Consider the following 15,228-nt stretch of genomic DNA (forward strand, 5'->3'; position numbering starts at 1 on the left):
CACTGATCTAAATCTAATGTAGCTTTTATTTGTGTCATCAGCTTATTTCACTTGATGTTTTTATTCCTCTTGACAGGTGTTGATGGTCAGACTCTGACAGAATCTGAAGCAGTGGTTAAAAGGCCTGGAGAATCTCACAGATTGACCTGTACAGCCTCTGGATTCACATTCAGCAGCTACTGGATGGCCTGGGTCAGACAAGCGCCTGGAAAAGGACTGGAATGGGTTGCTACTATCAGTAGTGGCAGTAGCACCATTCGCTACTCTGAATCAGTGAAAGGCCAGTTTACCATCTCCAGAGACAACAGCAGACAGCAGGTGTATCTGCAGATGAACAGTCTGAAGACTGAAGATTCTGCTGTTTATTATTGTGCTCGAGACTCACAGTGACTGGAGTTGGTTGAGCAGCTGTACAAAAACCTACAGTACTCATCTTTCAGGCTGGTGGAGCCCAAGCATGAAGTATATTTATTGTGTTTCTATTTACTTTTCTATTGCTTTTAAAGGTGTTCTGTGTTCATTGTTGTTAAAGTACAATTAATAAATGAATCTTTGTCCATGCATCATGAAAATATGAAATATGATTTCTGAATATTTAACACGTATGAAACACAACAAATATCACTTGCTGATTAAAGGGCCAAAGACAACACAACAATCTCTTTGCTGAAAGTAAAGACTAGTTAATGTAATTCAACATTTCTACAAATTAGAATAATGTCTGTAAGTGATGTTGAATCTAAAGTGAGTCATAATATGAGAGTGAAAAATAATGTTGCAGTTTCTTGTATAAAATCACTAGAGGGCAGTCAGTGTCAAGTTTCTCTCTCCTCTGTTGCTGAAAGGAGACACTCAGATCTGCTGTTCTCATTGATCTGAAGTGACTGACTCTTGAACTCTGAACTGAACTGAGGCTTAATACTCCTGCTGCTCATGTACACTGGATATTGTGAGAGTTGAACCTTTTCCACCCTGAGCTAACGTGGAACACTACCAAAAGAAGTTTAAGCTCTGGAGACTTGGTTCTGTGGTGGACAGCAGTGCTACACACAATTCATAGCTGATGGGACGAATCATCAGAAGTATGGCAGATTCCAGAGGTGTGGTTTGCAGCGACCATATAAAGACAAAGTATGGAGAACTTGAAAGACCCATCACCAAGCTGTGTTTGCTGTTGAGAGTGACAAAAGCTTCAGACATTGAGATGTTGAACTCCAGACTCGACATGTAGCTTGTTCACTAGATGAATAGACAATGAACACAAAAGTGTGTCTGAACAGTGGTGGTTTCCCTGAGAGGCCAAAGGCAGCCTGGCCTCCCCATAAATATATTGTAAATATATAATAACACAACATTACACTGTCATCATTGACCCCTCATATTTACTGAGGGCTGCAAAAAGTGAACTGTTTTTTTCAGTTTCACATATATTTGAAACTACTTCGAAAATATATCTAGAAATATTTAAATTGAAGATACTGGTGTTGTTGTGAGGTCTCTATCCCTTTTTAAAAACTAGTTGAGCAGATTTTGATGCTGCATTTTTATCCAGCATTAAGGTCTGAATAAAGGATAGTAACCACCATTTAGTTGGTTGATGTTGCATCAATATATTAAAGCAAAAACTAAAAAGTTAAGAAAATGACCTTGGAGTCTGTTCAGACTGCACCATGGCACTTAAAATCTTACAAGTTTTGGGTTGTATCTTCATGGTTGAATGCACTTTTTCCAAGTCACTTTGGATAAAAGACTCAGCTAAATTAATAATAATTCAAGTGATGACAAAAAAATTCATTGTTAAAACTGCATAACTGCATTAGTAACTAAATTAATAGTCTTCATTCAACTTCATGCTGATAGTTCAATAGTCAACAAGAGTAAAGTACAAAGAGAGGTTCTTCAGATTTTTTTTTTTCTGTAGAGAAACTGTCTATGTTTAGCTCAGTAGAGTGTTAAGAGTAAAAGTGGTTAGAATAAATTATTGATATTATTGTATGTTTTAATCTGCTGCCCAATACGCTTTCATGTTAAACAGAGTCCTGAATGCAGAATCCCTTTTTAAACCTGCAGAGGGAGGTCAATACAAAGTTTTCCTCTCTTATAAATACACTGATGAGAGTAAATGTGGTCGAGTTTTTAATTCTGAAAGACATTTTAGACAAATGAAAACATGTCAGACAAACATGTAAACAGCTGATTTGGAGGACTGACTCTTGGACATGAATTCCCCAGTTTCATGAAATATCTCCAGTTCAGCAGTGTCCTCCCTGTGAGGAGGAGTCAATGCAAAACTCACATGTCTTCCACCTCTACTTATCTGACTGCAGAGAGGAGGACAGAGAACAGTGGACACACAGTTTAACATGATGGACTATAGGACAGGACTGCTGCTTTTAACTCTCTGCTGGGCAGGTGAAGATCTACACTGACCTGAATCTAATATAGCTTTTATTTGTGTCATCAGCTTATTTCACTTGATGTTTTTATTCCTCTTGACAGGTGTTGATGGTCAGACTCTGACAGAATCTGAAGCAGTGGTTAAAAGGCCTGGAGAATCTCACAGATTGACCTGTACAGCCTCTGGATTCACATTCAGCAGCTACTGGATGAACTGGGTCAGACAGGCTCCTGGAAAAGGACTGGAGTGGGTTGCTGCTGATGGTGGTGGCAGCAGCCAATACTACTCTGAGTCAGTGAAAGGCCGGTTTACCATCTCCAGAGACAACAGCAGACAGCAGCTGTATCTGCAGATGAACAGTCTGAAGACTGAAGATTCTGCTGTTTATTATTGTGCTCGAGACTCACAGTGACTGGAGTTGGTTGAGCAGCTGTACAAAAACCTACAGTACTCATCTTTCAGGCTGGTGGAGCCCAAGTATGAAGTATTATTCTCAGAGTATTTATATTATATTTTTCGTTCCAACATTTTTATTTTTATGTTATTTTATGTTCTATATTTAGATTACATATATTATTTTAAATAATCAAATAAATTCCTGAATCCTGTTCATGGGAAAAATTCACCTAAACATGAAACACATTAAAAACACAACAAAGATGACTTGTTAGCAAAGGGGCCAAAGCTGATGTTGAAAAATGAGACATAATATGAGAGTGAAAAATAATGTTGCTTGTATAAAATCACTAGAGGGCAGTCAGTGTCAAGTTTGTCTCTCCTCTGTTGCTGAAAGGAGACACTCAGATCTGCTGTTCTCACTGATCTGAAGTGACTGACACTTGAACCCTGAACTGAACTGAAGCTTAATACTCCTGCTGCTCATGTACACTGGATATTGTGAGAGCTGAACTTGAAGCAGCTCCTTCAGTAACAGACTGCTGAATCCAGTCTGTTCGAAAGAATGATACTGCAGGTGCTTTTTCTTACATCTGTCAGTCTGTTTAACTCCAGCATCATGTACTGTAGCACTATGTTGACGCTGTCTTTCTCAACTCCACGTCATAAACCCACTTTTGTTTTGTACCACTGTTATCATGCTAATATATGCTCACATTTATCCGTTTCACCTGGTGCAATTTCTAAGTTGCATATTTCTCTCAGCTGTGCAATAACACTACTGATGATCCATATTGGCAACTGTATTTTTATAAACTGTATAAATTGTGCATAAACACAGACCGAGTATTTCTCAAGTGAAATGGTATTTTCTCAGGTGCAATACAATATATTTCATCTGAAAAGTTAGTTTTCTCATAAGAGTACTGGCAACAGAACTTTTTTTCATGGCAGTAGGATTATTTGGCATTTGCTATATTTTATAATCTGTACAAATGAACATGTACAAAGTAGTTATTTTCTATTCTGTATCTTGTATACTTTTATATTTTTATTTTGACCTCTTTATGCCACTGTGCTTGCTTTTTGTAACTTGCTGGCTGTTACAACTAAATTTCCCCAGTGTGGGGTCATCTTATGTACCCTGAACTAAAGTCATGTGTTAACTTGATTCAGCACATTTTGAGCAGTCAAGTTTGACTATAAGGTGTTTACCATCAGCAGTGAGTGCAGCTGCATCTGTCAGTGTCAGTTGATCTGAGCAGACAGGAAGTAGATCTCAAGATGAACATCAGGAAGCCTGAAGGAGCTGCTCCTCTAAAGAATCCGTAAACACTGACTGAAGATTTCATGAAGTAAGTAAGGCATGATAAGGTTGTGTCTCTCAGTTGTTGACTTGGAAGAAATTGTCCAAGTGTTCATCTCCTCCAGACTGGACTACTGTGAAACACTTTATTTTGAAATTAGTCTGCAACATATCCACTAACCACTGCTGATCAAAATACTTTTTTAATGCACAAAGAAAAGTGGACACTTAACATCAATCCCTGCTGTCTGTGAATTGTAGAATTGACTTGAAGAATTCACTGCTTGTTTTTAAAGCCTTGAGCGGTCGGCATCCTGCTAGTTTCTGGGCTAATTCCAGATATGAAGCTGATCGCTGCTTGAGCTCTTTAGTCAGAGCCAAAATCTCATATTTTAAGGAGCCTTGTTTGTTAAAGTCATACAGTTATAATGTACAGTTAGTGACGAAGTCAAATGAATTTGCTTCAGGCATCTCAATCTGAAGAAGTTTTCAGAACCTAAATTTTGTCAAAATCAATTTTTGGTCTCATAATGTTGTGCATGGGTTTTGTCCACAAGAACAATTCCAAACAGTACAAGACACAAGCAAAAAGAAACAAAATAATAAATTAAACTAAACTAAATAAAATAAACTTCACTCAAAAAAAAAAAAAAATCCATGAAATTCATAATAATCATCATGAGCATCATCATCATACAGAGTGACTTACAGTAAAACAAGTATAATAAAATAGTAATATGTAGTGTGTACTACCTTAATTTGATGTTGCATTCGTTGATAAAATGTCGGGGCACCACCTTCCTCAGCTAAGAAGGACTGCAGAAATTAACTGCTATAACGCTGATAAATACTAACGAATGGACTAACAGTAAACCAGTCTGATAACCTGAAGTGTAAATTCTGGATACAGGGATCGTAGATATTCAGTTCAAAAGGACACCGTCTAACCAGGACTTAAATCAAAATATCATTTATTAAGCAGAATTGTGGATAATGGGTAATGTACCATGAATAATAACACAGAAGATGGGAGGTGATATGACAGAACACACAAGAAACTTATGGCAAAACAATGGTAACTAAATTGGCGATAGTGAGAGGCAGTCGAAAGGGGATAATGGGGACGCGAACGCAGAGTTAAGGGAATGAACGATTAATGGAGAGAATTTGGACGAATTGACCTAATCTTAACCTCACGGACCAACTCTTATTCAAACCCGCTTAGCGTGCCTACTTGGTTGCTGGCGTCCCGTTGTGCTCTGCTCCGAACTGACTCAAAGACGTTCCAGATGTTCGTCCGTGGCTCGATCTGCTTGGCGTTCTGGTGGAAGGCCCAGGTACCAAGATGACGAGCTGGTGCTGAACGGGGCGTCTCTGGAACTAGTTCTGTGGTGTCGGTTACAGATGCGGGACGGCTCCGGATGGTTGTGAACCGGACCAAGGATCAACAGCTGGCCGCAGGGTTTGGTTCGGTTGAGTCCGTGACGGACTATTTTAGACTGATAGTACAAATTAAGAGTGTCTTCGATGGCCGGTCGAAGAAGGCTACAAAATTAGTATTACTTGCCTAAATTTACTGATGTTAAAAACAAAACGTTTGGCTAAAGAGAAAGTTAACTTTGAAGCTTACGGCAAATTATAAGAATACGTCTTCTGAAGATAATTTACACTACTCGGAATGGCTTGGAGTAGCTCGAAGACGAAAACTTAAGGAGCAAAACGACTGTGCAAAACTTAAGACAAAGAAGTAAGGAAAAGAACTCAGCTGAGAGTAACTAGACGTGGAAAAAGAAACCAAAAGAACAGAACTAAAAAACCAACTTAAGACAAGACAAGACAAAAAAACTAAAAAAACTAAACCTAACTTAAACTGAGTAACGCGCACTACACGCTGTTCTTGAAAGGTCGCTCCGGGGCGTGTGGAAAGGGCAGGCCATTGAATCACGTGAGACGGTCTGTGACGCGGGATTGCCTCAAGGGGCTGAACTAATCAATGATTCATAGGAGGGGCTCATCTGCTTCTCACTATGGTCAATCGCATATAATTTCAATGACAAAATTTCAATGACATTTCAATATTGTTCACAGCATGCATTAGACACTTACTATGGTTGGGTGACACATTAAATGGTAATCATGGTACAGTTTCATCTCAACATGTATAATGATTCAATGTATAACTAATACACAAATAAAGATACAGGAATAAAGAGGGCAGGCTATATTTGCCAAAAATGATTATCATGATTATGGTTACTTATAGATAAATGTGCCAAGTCAAGCATATTCAATCTGATGGTTAGGAAACTCTGGATGGCAGTATGGTTTTGTGGTGACAATTCAGACAAACTTTTATAAAACCGTTAAAATCACAACTTGGTCATACTTCAGGTCAGAGATACTGGGAAAACATCAATATTATGCGTACAACGAGTCCTGCAAGTTGAAAACATGAAAAGTTAAGTTTAACATAAGATCTGGTTATCTTGGAGTGTTGAGGAAAATCACACAAGCATACACAAGTTGCTTCAATGGATGTCCGGTTTACGACCCATCAGCATTTGCTGATGTTTGTGGATGTTCCTCTGGAGCCTGGCGTTTGTCTCTCCAGACGGTTTTATTGTCTTGATCTCTCTTGGGGCTATCAGGAGAGAATTAGCATTGCCATGAGAAACATAGTGAGGAGAAGGTGAGGAGAAGGCCACCTTTGATGTTGAGGTGTCTGTGTCCCTGGCTTCCCTGAAAAGAAAACATGGAGGAGATGTCTCTTGTCCAGACATCTTGTCTCTCTTCGAAATCAGATTGCATTATAGGTAAACCAGATGGTCTATAATTCAATCAGTTGGCGGGTTTACACCTCCATTTCCCTTGAGTATCACCAGAAAAGGAGGGAAAGAAGGGGTCAGTTAAAGGCCGGTTCTGCTACAAATAAAATCAACTCAGGTTAAATAATTAGATGAAGTCAAAATTGCAAGAGATGCCGTGAGATTATACTTAAGAAAGGAAGAAAGTGAAACTTTGAAAATAAATTTTGAGGAAAGGTTGAGAAGAGGACTCTGTTCAATCTCTACCCTGAGTTCCACAAGTGAGGATCAGACACAGCAAAGCAAAGTCAGCAGTCCAGTTCCACACTGTGAGGAGGAGTCAATGCAAAACTCACATGTCTTCCACCTCTACTTATCTGACTGCAGAGAGGAGGACAGAGAACAGTGGACACACAGTTTAACATGATGGACTATAGGACAGGACTGCTGCTTTTAACTCTCTGCTGGGCAGGTGAAGATCTACACTGATCTGAATCTAATATAGCTTTTATTTGTGTCATCAGCTTATTTCACTTGATGTTTTTATTCCTCTTGACAGGTGTTGATGGTCAGACTCTGACAGAATCTGAAGCAGTGGTTAAAAGGCCTGGAGAATCTCACAGATTGACCTGTACAGCCTCTGGATTCTCATTCAGCAGCTACGCTATGAGCTGGATCAGACAGGCTCCTGGAAAAGGACTGGAGTGGATCTCTGCTGTCAGTAGTGGTGGTAGCATCTACTACTCTGAGTCAGTGAAAGGCCGGTTCACCATCTCCAGAGACAACAGCAGACAGCAGGTGTATCTGCAGATGAACAGTCTGAAGACTGAAGATTCTGCTGTTTATTATTGTGCTCGAGAGCCACAGTGACTGGAGTTGGTTGAGCAGCTGTACAAAAACCTACAGTACTCATCTTTCAGGCTGGTGGAGCCCAGGCACAATGTATTTTGATAGTATTTATATTTTGTCTTATATTGCTTTTTTCTCTGTTAATGTATTATTTCATAAAATTGTTGTTGAGAAATATTACTATTAAACATGAAACACATTAAAAGCACAGAAAAGATCACTTGTTGATAAAATGGTGAAAGACAGCACAACAATCTGTTGAAATTAAACTACTACAAATAGGAAACACTTCTACAAATTAAGACACAATAATGGCTGTAAATGATGTGGAATGTAAAGTGAGTCATAAGTCAGTCATTAACTTGATTCAGCACATGTTGAACAGTCAAGTTTGACTATAAGGTGTTTACCATCAGCAGTGAGTGCAAATGAATAAATGAATAAAAAAATAAATGCTGCCCTGACAACAAAGCTGTGTTCATACGTGAAGTGAATCATGAATGTGATGAAGGAGGTGCTGACAACAGCTCACATCATATTTAAAGTGTGTTTTAATGATTTGAAAACATGCTAAACACACTGTAAACATGGCTTGCTGGAAGCTACATTCTTGGTGGTTGCTCCTTTTGTTTCCATGGCTACACATCATCATTGTTATTGCAATGCTGATTTTAATGAATGTGTTTTCCATTGTCCATTATTCATGTTCATATTCACATTAAGAATAGTAATAATGATACTTATCATTGTTTGCAATTCTACAAGAATTTAGATCTTCTTTATTGTTGAATTGTTTTCAGTAATCACATTTAGGCATTGATAGTTAACAGTAAAAGCAAAGTTAACACTTGTTTTTTTTTTCTGTAAATGCAGACACATTTTCAAAGTGTTACAGTTTAGTTTGTGATGAAATTCATATGTAAAGCAGAGGTGATTTCCAGGCATGTTTTCACTCTGCAGATATAACAACAGTCAACAGACTGAGGCTTATTGTGTTTTTGTCTCATGAGGACATGAACCATGTGAGTCCTGTCCCTTTCTGGGCTAATTCCAGATGTGAACCTGATCGCTGCTTTAGCCAGCTGAGCTCTTCAGACAGAGCCAAAATCTCACATTTGAAGGACCTCGTTTGTTGAACTCATACAGTTATAATGTACAGTTAGTGATCGAGTCAAATGAAATTGATTCATGCATCTCAATCTGACAAAGTTTTCAGAACCTAAATTTTGTTGTTTAACAATCAATTTATTGTCTCACAATGTTGTGCATGAGGTTTGTTCAAAAGAACAATTTGAAACAGTGCAAGATACAAGCAAAAAGAAACAAAATAATAAATTAAACTTAACTAAATAAAACAAACTTCCCTTAACAAAAAAAAAAAAATCCATGAAAGTAACAATGATCATCATTAGCATCATCATAATGCAATGTGACTTACAGTAAAACAAGGATAATAAAATAATAATACAATAATCTCAGGTTAATTAATTATTGAAATCAATATTGTAAGAGGTGCAGTGAGATTATACTTAAGATGGAAAGAAAGTGAAACTTTGAAAGTATATTTTGAGGAAAGATTGAGAAGAGGACTCAATCACTCAATCTCTACTCTGAGTTCAACAAGTGAGGATCAGACACAGCAAAGCAAAGTCACCAGTCCAGTTCTACACTGTGAGGAGGAGTCAATGCAAAACTCACATGTCTTCCACCTCTACTTATCTGACTGCAGAGAGGAGGACAGAGAACAGTGGACACACAGTTTAACATGATGGACTATAGGACAGGACTGCTGTTTTTAACTCTCTGCTGGGCAGGTGAAGATCTACACTGATCTGAATCTAATATAGCTTTTATTTGTGTCATCAGCTTATTTCACTTGATGTTTTTATTCCTCTTGCAGGTGTTGATGGTCAGACTCTGACACAATCTGAAGCAGTGGTTAAAAGGCCTGGAGAATCTCACAGATTGACCTGTACAACCTCTGGATTCACATTCAGCCACTATGGTATGGGCTGGATCAGACAGGCTCCTGGAAAAGGACTGGAGTGGGTTGCTGCTATCAGTTATGACAGTAGCAGCAAATACTACTCTGAGTCAGTGAAAGGCCGGTTTACCATCTCCAGAGACAACAGCAGACAGCAGGTGTATCTGCAGATGAACAGTCTGAAGACTGAAGATTCTGCTGTTTATTATTGTGCTCGAGACTCACAGTGACTGGAGTTGGTTGAGCAGCTGTACAAAAACCTTCAGTGCTCATCTTTCAGGCTGGTGGAGCCCAGGCACAATGTATTTTGATAGTATTTATATTTTGTCTTATATTGCTTTTTTCTCTGTTAATGTATTATTTCATAAAATTGTTGTTGAGAAATATTACTATTAAACATGAAACACATTAAAAGCACAGAAACAACAATCTGTTGAAATTAAACTACTACAAATAGGAAACACTTCTACAAATTAAGACACAATAATGGCTGTAAATGATGTGGAATGTAAAGTGAGTCATAAGTCAGTCATTAACTTGATTCAGCACATGTTGAACAGTCAAGTTTGACTATAAGGTGTTTACCATCAGCAGTGAGTGCAAATGAATAAATGAATAAAAAAATAAATGCTGCCCTGACAACAAAGCTGTGTTCATACGTGAAGTGAATCATGACAGTAAATCAATTCTGTCAGGAAAACAGCTCACATCATATTTAAAGTGTGTTTTAATGATTTGAAAACATGCTAAACATGAAACACATTAGAAGCACAGAAAAGATCACTTGTTGATAAAATGGCCAAAGACATCACAACAATCTGCTGAAATTAAACTACTACAAATAGCAAACATTTCTACAAATCAAGACATAATAATGTCTGTTAATGATGTGGAATGTAAAGTGAGTAATAAGTCAGTCATTGATCTTAAGTGACTGACACTTGAACCCTGGACTGAACTGAAGCTTAATACTCCTGCTGCTCATGTACACTTGTTGATGTTGTGACAGTCGAACCTTTTCCACCCTGAACTAAAGTCATATGCATGCAATCCTGCTTCTTTCTTTCTTTCTTTCTTTCTTTCTTTCTTTCTTTCTTTCTTTCTTTCTTTCTTTCTTTCTTTCAATACATTACCTCTGCCAAGTACGGAAGCCCTAAAAGGCTATGGATCAACATATCTTTTTTTGCTCCATTTTACCGTGATAAATCCTTTGTCCAAAAATAATCAGATCTGATCTTGGTACTGAGAATGTACATGTCAATAGATTACAGTATTTTCTGTGTGAGGATGAAAATGGCACAGTTCATGGACCTTGTGTTCTCCAAGGAAGAAGTACTGCAAATTAAAGGATTGAAAACTGGTGGGGACACTATCGGAAGGATCTGCTGATCTCAGGGGTCGAGGTGGGCAGTAAGGCTGAAGCAGATTGGAGAGATGCGGAGGAGTGAGGTTGTTCAGGCACTCAAAAACAAATAGCAGAAGTTTAAAATTGATTCTGTAGTACACCGGGAGCCAGTGTAGGGAAGCCAGGATGGGTGTGATGTGCTCACGCCTATGGGTCTGGGTAAGCAGGCGTGCAGCAAAGGGGGGGGGGGGGGGGGGTGCAGCGGCTTGGTCCAAACAACATTACTTCGGTCTTGTTCCCATTTAGACTTATAAAAGCCATGCTTTAGTGTCGGTGAGACAGTCTATGAGTGGCTGGACTGAGTCTGCATTGTTTTGAGGCAATGCAATATAGATCTGGCAATCATCAGCATAAAATTGAAATGACATATTGTGTTTCCTGAAAACAGAACCGAGGGGGAGAAGGTATAGTGCAAATAAAAGAGGGCCAAGGATTGAGCCTTGGGGGACCCCATAAGGAAGAGGAGCTGTTGAGGACACAGTGTTGTCAAGTTTAACACAGAAGCTTCTGTCAGTCAGGTGCGATTGAAACCGGATCGGTACTACTACTACTACTACTAGTAGTAATAATAATCAGAAGAAGAATAATGATGATGATAATAGTAATAATAATAGGCTATATTCATTAAAATTTAATGGTGGCCTAAAACAATTGAGTATTTCTACTAAATCTGTCCAAAAGTGGGAAAGTTATATCCCGGTTCTTGTTCATTATTTGTGAATTTTTTGGATTTCCTAATGCCTACTACATTCATTCATATCCTGTGCATCTCCAGGGGGCTAAGCCTCCCCTGTCCTCAGAACCTAGTGACGCCCCTGGTGCTATACAAATAAAGTTGTCTTGTCTTGTCTTGCCTAGTAGGCTAGTATTAGCCTGCTTATTATTACTATTATTATCATTATTATTATCATCCACTCACGATAATGATAAATTAATCATAGGGGAATCAGCTCAACTCAGTAACTCGCAGTGTGCATCCACAATGTGAGAAACACAACTGATGCTGTGCCCCCAAAGGCTAAAGAGAGCGCAGGGCACACTTGACACTACAACCAGGACCATGATATTAGCTACTGGCTAGCTAATTAGCATTTGCAGTGTTCCTTTATGGCTGGAATCTACCTCTTGGCCGCAAAACAACAGAGGTAAAAGACGTGAGCCGAGATTTTATTTATTTATTTTTTTTAATTTTTGTAAAACGGGAAATGCCTGGTTCATGGTTCAATCTGCTGTTAACTGTGGGCTGGAGCGAACTAATTGCTACCAGCAGTGATGAATTCTTACTTTTTGGAAAAACTTTCGTATATCCATTCTTCTCCTACTGCTGCTCTAGTCAATAGTTGGCTCTGTGTGCTGCAAAGGTAGGTACACACACTGCAACGCGCTGCAGGAAAACATGGACTGGATTTTCAGTGGTGTGGGCATACTCTGTATGGTCAAGTGGAATGGACTGGGTAACGGCGCGATGAAGGGGCTCTCTACCTTACACCATGAAATAAAGGGAAACGAACAGATTTCTGATTATAAATTAATGACAGGTAATGTGAATATTTATTTTGACTCTCTATTCTTGCGCTATTATATAAAATTTGTCGGAGATTTTTTTTTTTTGTAAAAAAAAAAAAAAAAAAATTCAATAAAAAATATCTAATTATTTTAGGGGGGCTTAAGAATATTTTAGGGGTCGCTTCAGCCCCCCTAAAATAGGCCTAATGGCTTAATGCTAATGACGTTCTTAATGCGAATGACGTTCTCTGCATGTCTTTTGCATTAATGTTGACCTGTTTTTAAATATTGCCATCTTAGATCTCTTATCTCACCAGCAGCTGTTTGTTTTAGTTCATGTCATATTAAATTCACTTTGTGGACCTGAAGTCAGATTAAGGTGAGTAAACAGGAAACATAATGTCACCTCACCTTGTTTGTTGAAGGATACGAGAGTGAATTTAATTGTCTGGTGTCACAACTTCTACATCAATGTTTCTCATGTCTCACAACCAAAAGGTCAAACTCTGTCCTTCCTGTGAGGATGAGTCAATGCAAAACTGAGTTGTCTTTCACCTTCACTAATCTGACTGCAGAGAGGATGATAAACCTTTTAGTTTTCACTGCAACTTTTGTTTGAGCTTATTAGGTCTGAAAAACATGGGTATTCATGGCATCCATGTACTGAGGAGTTACATGTTTTTACTGTTGAGTAAGAGAGTGAGATTTTATTTCCCCCCGATGTCCTGAAAATAGTTTGACTAGGATATAATCAATTGCAAACATGTCAAAGTCTTCATTCGATGCAGACTGCCGAATGAAGAAGAACTTACTTAAGCAATGTGTTTGTCAATCTGTGGCACAAATTATACTGAAACATGTCAGAGGGACTCTTGGAGGAATGACTGATGTACAGTAAACATTCATTCTGCAGTTTCATCAAACAGTAACTGAGATCCAAGTCAAATCTAGTTCCACACTGTGAGGAGGAGTCAATGCAAAACTCACATGTCTTCCACCTCTACTTATCTGACTGCAGAGAGGAGGACAGACAACAGTGGACACACAGTTTAACATGATGGACTATAGGACAGGACTGCTGCTTTTAACTCTCTGCTGGGCAGGTGAAGATCTACACTGATCTGAATCTAATATAGCTTTTATTTGTGTCATCAGCTTATTTCACTTGATGTTTTTATTCCTCTTGACAGGTGTTGATGGTCAGACTCTGACACAATCTGAAGCAGTGGTTAAAAGGCCTGGAGAATCTCACAGATTGACCTGTACAGCCTCTGGATTCACATTCAGCAACTACTGGATGCACTGGATCAGACAGGCTCCTGGAAAGGGACTGGAGTGGGTTGGTAGAATCAGTAGTGGTGGTGGCAGCACTGACTACTCTGAGTCAGTGAAAGGCCGGTTTACCATCTCCAGAGACAACAGCAGACAGCAGCTGTATCTGCAGATGAACAGTCTGAAGACTGAAGATTCTGCTGTTTATTATTGTGCTCGAGACTCACAGTGACTGGAGTTGGTTGAGCAGCTGTACAAAAACCTACAGTACTCATCTTTCAGGCTGGTGGAGCCCAAGGATGACGTATATTTATTGTGTTTCTATTTACTTTTCTATTGCTTTTAAAGGTGTTCTGTGTTCATTGTTGGTAAAGTACAATTAATTAATGAATCTTTGTCCATGCATCATAAAAATATGAAATATGATTTCTGAATATTTAACACGTAGGAAACACAACAAATATCACTTGCTGATTAAAGGGCCAAAGACAACACAACAATCTCTTTGCTGAAAGTAAAGACTAGTTAATGTAATTCAACATTTCTACAAATTAGAATAATGTCTGTAAGTGATGTTGAATCTAAAATGAGAGTGAAAAATAATGTTGCAGTTTCTTGTATAAAATCACTAGAGGGCAGTCAGTGTCAAGTTTCTCTCTCCTCTGTTGCTGAAAGGAGACACTCAGATCTGCTGTTCTCATTGATCTGAAGTGACTGACTCTTGAACTCTGGACTGAACTGAGGCTTAATACTCCTGCTGCTCATGTACACTGGATATTGTGAGAGTTGAACCTTTTCCACCCTGAGCTAACGTGGAACACTACCAAAAGAAGTTAAGCTCTGGAGACTTGGTTCTGTGGTGGACAGCAGTGCTACACACAATTCATAGCTGATGGGACGAGTCATCAGAAGTATGGCAGATTCCAGAGGTGTGGTTTGCAGCAACCATATAAAGACAAAGTATGGAGAACTTGAAAGACCCATCACCAAGCTGTGTTTGCTGTTGGAAGTGACAAAAGCTTCAGACATTGAGATGTTGAACTCCAGACTCGACATGTAGCTTGTTCACTAGATGAATAGACAATGTACACAAAAGTGTGTCTGAACAGTGGTGGTTTCCCTGAGAGGCCAAAGGCAGCCTGGCCTCCCCATAAATATATTGTAAATATATAATAACAAAACATTACACTGTCATCATTGACCCCTCATATTTACTGAGGGCTGCAAAAAGTGAACTGTTTTTTTCAGTTTCACATATATTTGAAACTACTTCGAAAATATATACAGAAAATTTTAAATTGAAGATAC

Source organism: Chaetodon trifascialis, chromosome 15 (genome assembly GCF_039877785.1).
Source record: "Chaetodon trifascialis isolate fChaTrf1 chromosome 15, fChaTrf1.hap1, whole genome shotgun sequence".
In the NCBI taxonomy this organism is placed as follows: Eukaryota; Metazoa; Chordata; class Actinopteri; order Chaetodontiformes; family Chaetodontidae; genus Chaetodon; species Chaetodon trifascialis.